Source organism: Perissodus microlepis, chromosome 1 (assembly GCF_051167445.1).
Source record: "Perissodus microlepis isolate ML-2025 ecotype Zambia chromosome 1, ASM5116744v1, whole genome shotgun sequence".
NCBI classification, from domain to species: domain Eukaryota; kingdom Metazoa; phylum Chordata; class Actinopteri; order Cichliformes; family Cichlidae; genus Perissodus; species Perissodus microlepis.
In genome coordinates, this window is record NC_140461.1 from 13,491,256 (window position 1) to 13,500,095 (window position 8,840).

Below are 8,840 nucleotides of genomic sequence, written 5' to 3' on the forward strand. Positions count from 1 at the left end.
ATTTATTATGCCTGCACACACTCGCATACACACACACACACACACACACACTAAAAGTCCAGCCTCCCACTGTGTGCAGAATGTGTAGTGAAGCCACCCGTGTATCAGGCGGGGAATCCAGCATAGGCAGCCTTCCTACTATCTCATCTGTTGATCAAAGAGCTGCTAAACAGACAGAAACTACAGTGGGTGCAAAAGGAGAGCATGCACAGCAATACAATTAGCAAGCAGCTTTCCACTTTTTTTTTTCTTTTTACATGTTGAATTCCACTCCCTACCCCAGACACTTTCAGAAGCAAACACAGCTATGTGCATACAAATGTTGAAAATATAAACATGCAAATATGTCTGTTTATTCCAAATATTTTTAACGCATACATATTCAAAGTATAATCAACTGTGGTTTCACCTTTGAGTGACTGCTCATGATAGCATCAGCCACTGATCTTTAAGTTGCTCAATTAAAGTGAGTGAAGAGCCTCAGCAGAGCAACGACTGGAGAGGAAGAGGAAGATCAAAGGAAATATAATAAAAAAATCATTGCTAGAAAAACGGGGAGAGAAAAGGGACGTGTGAGAAAGTGCACAGAGAGAGATCATGATAGGAATAGGAGCTAAGAAATCTCAGAAGAGGAGAGCACAGTGGAAAAAAACAGTTAGGCTATCCATCTTACCCATCTTATCCACTGTCGTCTTCTTATATTGATGGAAGAACAATAGCTTGCATGCAAAAACAGATAAGACATAGCAGTATGAAAAAAATAAGTTGAGAGGCAATTGTCTCTCTGCTGGCACCACATTTCTATCCCCAAACTCACAATCGTTTCTCCACTAAGTGATTTTTTTTTTTATCGTTTGACCCTGTTGAGCTGTCAGAGAAAGCAGAGGTCAGTTCGTGTCATTAACAGCTGATTAACAGCAGCACTCCCATCTACAGCAGAAACCGTATGAAGCGCGAAGCAAATAAAAAACATGCATTTATGAGATAAGAATGATGAACATGTGAAAGGCAACACAAAATGCCAAGTGGTGCAGAGTGAAAACAATGCTGAGTGCCAGAGAGTTTAAATAATTACAAAACAGATATTTCAATTTAAATTTAGTTCTGACTTTTTTTTAGGACTACTTACATACAGTTGGACTAAAAAATTAGTCAAACCACACCCTGTTGTGCTTTCAGGGGTATTTTGCTGCTTACGTTTGGGTCTGCTTGCTCCTTACAGAAAGGGTCACTTAAAATCAATATAAAGTTGCTGATCACCTTTATCATGGGGTTAAAGATTTATAGCCTGATGGGAATGCAAGGTTCCCATCTATAGGTCAGAAGAGGTATGAAAATAAATCATATGCTAAGCACTTATGGGAGATTTTGGACTGACAGCACTGTCTAACAGCATCATTAAAACAACAAATGTGGGAAAACCCTATAGAAGATCTGTGGTCCTGACAATCATGCCAAGATATATTAAAGCTGTTCTGGGGGCATCTTTTTTGTAAGGCTCATTAGCAATGTGAAATATATTTTACTTTTGGACCCTTGTTACAGTACCTGACATTCAAACTACAGCCTCAATGTAAAAGATATAAAACAAACACTTGATCATTTCAGTAGACTGTAAGAGTCTCACGTGATTGGTAACATAATGTATGGCTGCTAAAATGATCAAACTTAATTACTGATATTACTGTATCTGACATGACTGAGCTGATTCACTGGATGTAATAATCTTAGGTACTTGTGCTGTTAAACTGCAAAATTAAGAAATGACACTTGTAAGAAATCGGCAGCAGGATGGGGAAAAAAAGAAAGACATCCATGATGACAAGTGAAAGGCTATTAAGCAAAGCTATTAAAGGGACATTTGTAAGAGAATAATCATTTGAAACCTAATAATTAAAATGAATATCTTGTTCTTAAAACTATGTTCTTAACATTAAAACACAGTCCCAGAAAAATTCTGGGAGCAGTGCCAGGTGGGGATAAGTCACAAATCTACAGGGATGTGTTCAAATGTAAATAGAAATATGTAAAAAAGGTCGACATGTGCATGTTGTGGTTTGGGTTCCCTTCACTGCTTCTGTTTATTCAAGTGTGCCCTCCAATGGAGGAAAACAGGTCATGTTGACATAATAGACTCCTATGCTGGCAGTTTAAGTGATACTTGGTTCTATTTCAGTGCTTCTCTGGCTTCTGTGTTTGGACTCTTCAGCAAAGTTAAATTTCACCGTGACTTTTCTCTGCCCTTAGGTGCCCAAATAAGTGAGCTGAGTGCATTTTCTAGAGGCGCTTCAGAGTTAAACTTGGACATTACCTCGGCTCTAACCATTAAGCCACATTCAACATCACAAAATACTCTGTGAACATAGTGAGTAAGTCAAGCCAGATATTATGAATGTCAGATAAACGGTGGGCTAGCTCAGGAAATTTAAACTCAAAACTTTTTAATATTAAAATAAGCAACCAAATACTTTTCTCCACAAATTCATAAAGTATTATTTCTGATAATCCAAAAGCCTTCAGAACAAGCACAGACTTCATTTGTAGCATATGTTCATTAGCAACACATTATAATGTAGTTTTTCGAAAGGTCGCTGGATGATTGCGAGGTTCTAATCCAAATGCTAATTCGGTAACTGATTGGAAAAGCACAGTAATGTGATGATAATGATATGCAGATGAGTTCTCATCAGAGCTGTCTATCCATTAATGAGATGATATTTGAGTGCAATGTGTGTGTGTGTGTGTGTGCTAGCAGTTGAATGTCTATGCACCAGACTTGTGTATATAAGGGTGCACATTCAATTTCATCAGACTTTTTGGCATATTAATGTTCAATCAATCTATCACAGGACTAATGCAAAGTTTGATTAAGACATGCCATAGTCGGCAATTAACAGACTGAAGAAACTGCACTTGAATATATCACTACAAGTTTGCAGGACCAAATGAAACCCTTTTTTTTATCTGCACAGAGTTTGAGCTATCCCATTTTTTCCATGAGTACAAGAAAAAATATGTCCCTCAATGTGATTGTTCAAAAGGTACAAAGAGTTGTACAGTGATCAGGTGCCCTACTTTAGGTGGAACTACAGCTTTTTTTATCCCCACAGTGGAACCAAAACACCACATTCCAGTGTGCAGAAGTTTTAATTTGTTTGCCTGCTATATGTACATCTAAAGTGGTGGGTGAAAAGTAAAAATTTAAAAAATGTTGTACCTGTTTTGTGTCTTATAACCCTTCTACTCCCCAACATTTTAATGCAGGATTCTTTTTTTTACTTAATTTAAAAAAAATTCTAAAAGTCAATACACCGATAGAATTTAAGGTTTTCAGCTATTTTACTTATCTCCCCTTATGAATACAATCTTGGGTCTCTCTACTATGTTTTAAATGTCTAATATATTGGCACTTCCTTCAAAGAGACTAAAATTGTTTTTTGAGAAATATCAAAATAAACCAGATACACTACCGGTCAAAAGGTTTATAACACTCCAATTTGTTACAGGTTTTTATTGACGGTTATGCAGTTTAATGTCTCATTGCACTCTGAAATGAAAGCATATTACAAATAAGCAATTGGAGTTAAAAAAGAAAACATGAAATCAATTTATAGACCAAAATGTATTCAAAATTTTGGACTCATCAAAATAGCTACCTTTCACTCTTCTGTCCAGTTCATCCCAAACCAGCTCGATGGGGTTTATGTCTGGAGACTGTGGTGGCCACTCCATGTTTTCAAGTTTACCATCTTGTTCTTATTTCCTGATATAGTTCTGGCATAGCTGCGACTTATGTTTTGGGTCATTATCTTACTGCAGGATGAACCCCTGACCAACTAGGTGCATATCAGAGAGTACTCCATGGCGCTGCAGAATGCTGTAGTAGCCGTTTGGTTCAGGGTGCCTCTCACTCTGGATCCAGCAAAACAGCCACAGACCATCACACTTCCTTCTCTGTGTTTGACAGTTGACCACACACTATGTAACCATCTTTTCGCCTACTCGACAGCATATAAAGATCCTGAGTGATGAACCAAAGATTTCAAGTTTTGACTCATCAGTCCATAATACCTTCTTCCAGTCTTCAGTAGTCCGATGGCAGCGTTTCATGACCGAGGCAAGCCTCTTTGTCTTATTCTGTCGTCTTAGCAGCTTTCTTGCTGTAGCAACCTGTAGCTCGAAGTCTTCTCTTCACAGTTGAAACTAAGACTTGCTTACTATGACCACTATTAAGCTGTACTTGAAGCTGTTGTCCTGTGAGCCGCCTATCACGCAAGCTGTTAACTCTCAGAAACTTGTCCTTTGATTCAGTTGTTTCTTTGGGTCTGTCGGATGTCTTCCTGTCAGAGTGTACCCCAGATTCTGAGTGCCTTTTGTTGGTGAAGGAAACTGTACTCACTGACACTTTGACTTTCTTTGCAATGTGTCTGAAGGAAAGATGTTCATTTTTACATGTTATGGAAGAGAGACAATTAACAATGTCTCTTTCCATTGTTAATTGCCCTTTTCTTGCCATTTTTGTAGCAACACACTACCTGCACTGCAGTACAATACTGTTCAACTGATGCTCACAGCGTGTTCACTGCTTTTATGCAGACAGAGGGGGTTGTAGGTAATCTAGAAAAGTTGGAACATCTGTAGGAATTAGTAGCACCAGCTTTCAAGGCTTGATCAACCTCCACTGCTGGAGAACAGCTTTAAATTGTTAACCCATTTTGTGTTCCCTGAAAAAGGCCTTTTTGTATAATTCTGAAATGTACATTATTATTCAGTTTTGGGTAGCCTTAACCTTTTTTTAACCTCTGGCAGCTCACCACTTACCTTTGTACCATTTCAGGCTTTTCATTGGACTTGAATGACTTGAATTACAATAAATAACTGAAAAAATTGGGGAGTTCTAAAACTTTTAACCAGCAGTATATATCTTTGTAGTCCTTTTATAATAGAAGAAAAGGGTACATTTTGCTTTTTTGTTGTTGTTGGGGTTTTTTCTCCCCTACAATCCCAACTCTGAAAAAAGTTAGATTTCAAGACAAAAATGGCTAATTTTGAATTTCCTGGCAACACATCTCAAAAAAGCTGGGAGAGATATACCATTGCATGGTAGCCCTTCATCTTTTAAAAACAGTCTGTAAATGAGGAGAACTGGACTTTGGGAGAGGACTGTTGTCCCATTCTCATCTGTATCTTGTCTTTTAGCTGATCAACAGTCTTGGGTCTTCTTTGTCATATTTTTCATTTCATGACGTGCCAATTATTCTAAAAATACAAAATGTCAATTAATTGTGCTTTTGTCTGCTGGACATACGACAATGTCAAAGCAGTAAAACACAATTTGTATGCAGTTGATCTTTTTAGAAGGCTTGTATTCATGACTTTACACTGAGAAGTAAACTACTTAATGTGTCTAGCCACCTTGCCATCATGATAAATGATGCTTTGTTTTGTCAGTTGCACATATACAACAGAACCACAAATCAAATCTTTGTGTTATTTGAGGGAGTGTAGTATGGATGTCTCTTGATGTCACTTGACCCATTCTTTAATGGCGTCGAATCCCTAAACACCACTCAAACGTCAGCACCATTTCAAGCTCACTAACACTACATAAAGGCAGAATTTATTCTGAATTCAGATTGGTCAGCTTTACTTTCTCTGCCCATTACCCAAATGAAAAATGTTGTTTCTTTCACTCTGGGACCCCATGCCCATTAAAGAGTGATGAAACACAACGTAACTGCTCATCTCTGCTTAGTTCAAATTTTCATCCCCCAAATTGAGGAAGAAAATATATGATGGAATAAGCCTGTTAAGTTCTATTTAATGGCGATGTGCACTGAATCATAATCTTATCTATTTCCAGGAGAGCCATGTGTTTTGTCAACATTTATTTCTCTTTATGTGGAACCTGTTGAGTTGATTCTGCAGGATAACATCCTGCTGTAACATGTGCATTTAAACAGAGCCAAATACAGCGGGCTACACAACCAGCATGCTGATCCTACAGTCAGTTCCAACCCGTTTTGGCAGAAGTTAGTTATCAGCTTCCCTGCAAATGTCTACCGTCCAGAGCCAATTCAGATTTACCGGCCCTTCTGGGAGAAAAAAAAAACTAAAATTTTACACCAAAAAACAGGACAATGTTGGCCAGTAGAGGGCAACAAAGACCAAAATAAGTTTCTGCATGAGGCTGTTCTTTCAAGTAATTCATACCTCATTAGTAAGAAACACCTTTAACTTAGATGTCCACATCCTTTTATCTCTAATCACTACTTTTTTTTTATCAATTATTAAAATATCATTAACAAGGACATGTACCATTCCTCACTCTTTTCACTATTAATCCAACTGTGCAGCTGATTATACTCCCAATATTTCAAACACACAAAATTAGTGGAATTATTCAGTATACATAATGCATATGAGGGGTATTAGTGTGATGACACAGACCCTCTCTATAGTTTTAGTTATATAAACATATTAGTGCTGTACTGACATCTGGTGGACAATTAAGTGGAGACAGGCCAGTCACTCTGCACTCTACTAATGATTGACAATGAATGTTAGGATACTTGATTTTGTAATTCACTGGCGTAAAGTGATAGTTCTTAGTGTTGTTACTGGCATTCTCATCCATGTAATAATTCACAAGGTGCTTGTTTGACTGCCATCCCTTGAAATAGCCATAATCTTTCATCTATCAATTCCTGGAATCAAAGTTTTGTTATTTTTGGCTTTCCTCAACATTATTTTCACGTCCTGGAAAACAATTCCTTATCAGTTGGCTCTGCATAGATACTGATCTATGTACTGATCAGTGTCTGCGTACACAAAATAAAATACCTCTTTTGAGAGACATTTGGACTTTGGAGGAGGGAATCATTTGGTTTAGGCATTAAAATGTTGTTAATGTTATGCATTAAAGCTATTAAAGAACTTGGCTTTTGAAAAAGATCATTGTTTGTGGTTAAATTACAACTTTCTGCCATTTCTCTATACAGAATACATGCTTCTGACATAAAGCCCACATGCTGTGGAGATATTTTCTTGGCACACTTTGGGTCCCTTCATACCCACTAAGCATAATTTAAACACCGCCTGGGTACCAGTTACCTAGTTATTATTGCTGAACGTTTTGCAAATCACTTCAAACTGGTTTCTTGAGCATGGTGATGAGTTCACTGTACTCAAATGGCCTCCACAGTTACCAAATCTCAATCCAGTAGAGCACATTCAGTATGTTGCTGAACAGGAGATTTGCATCATGGATGTGCAGCCATCAAATCTGCAACAACTGTCTGATGTTGCAGATTGATCATGTCATTATGGACTGGAATGTTTGCAGCACCTTTTTGAATCTATTCCATGAAGAGTTCTTAATGCCAAAGTGGGCCCAACCCAGTACAAGCATGTTTTAGCTAAAAAACAAAAAAAATGTCCACTGAGCGTATTTTTCCTATCAAAATACATTTATTAATTTATGCACATGGACCTGAAAGAAAGAAACACTTTTTCATAACCATCTGATGTGTCAAAATTGGAAATCTTCGCTTCATCGCTCAGGATCTTTGTACGCCGTCAAGTAGGCGTAAACACATCCAAGTAAAAGTACTTCTATTAATTAAAGGCGACTATATCTTAGAATCACTGTGTGCTATCCATCAACTGCAATTATGAAAAAGACCATATCAGAGCATATTTAAGCAGTTAGTTAAAGTAGCAAAAAGATGAAAAAGACCAGAACGGTTATTTGCTGTAATCACGAACATTTTATTTTTATGTGTATTTCATGACCAATAAGATTAATAATTTCATAAACCATCATGTAAACACAATAGCCTCATTACAGTATAACTCAGGGGAGAAAGCATTGTTAAAAAATAATGCACAAACATTTACAAATCTTTGATGTTTGGGAACAACAAAAAAAGTTACACATCTGAGAGGTCTTCATGTGCTTCAGTCATTTACAACACAATTAAAATGTTTACAATTCCCTTTGCTCAAGTGCTGATTCAAATCGATTCACTGAGAATCCCAATAGGAGTAGAATGAAGTGATCTTTGACCAAATAAAAAACATTTTGCAGTGTGGCTAAATAAAACAGTTGCTTGTACAGTGATTGTTCATCTCAGCATTGAGCAATCACTCTGAGCAGTATATATATATATATATATATATATATATATATATATATATATATATATATATATATACAAAGGCCAGATCTGAATGAGGGTGGGGGAGGTCCAATTTCAGATAGCGTTGAGGCAGTTGCCATGTTGCAACGAGCTTAGCTTCTGTCTTGCTAGCTTGCGATATATATATATATATATATATATATATATATATATATTAGGGGTGCAACGATACTCGTATCGATGTTGAACTGTTCGATACAGTGCTTTCGGTTCGGTATGCATATGTATCGAACATTTATTTTATCAACTTTCCTTCTGACGATGCTGTCTGTGTTGAGCGCTCAGTGGATCTGCGCGCGACAGTGCAGCCTAGGTGGAGTAGTCGAACGAAGATTCACTGAGTGCAGGGCAAGCTAGCGAGACAAAAGTTAAGCTCTCCTTGCAACATGGCAAATTGAACCTCCCCCACGCTAATTCAGATCTGGCGTTTGGAACTATTTTGTTTTCATGTGACATATGACCCTGAAGGTAAGCGCGTCATGGACAAAAGTTAAACAGTATGTTGGATGTGCCACGCAATGCTCAATTACATTGGTGGGAACTACTGCGTTAGCGCAGTTAGCTCGTTAACGTGTTGGCTGTCCAGCCCCACGCACGGGGCGATCCGCGGTAACTCGTTAACGGAGATTTGCCTCGTTA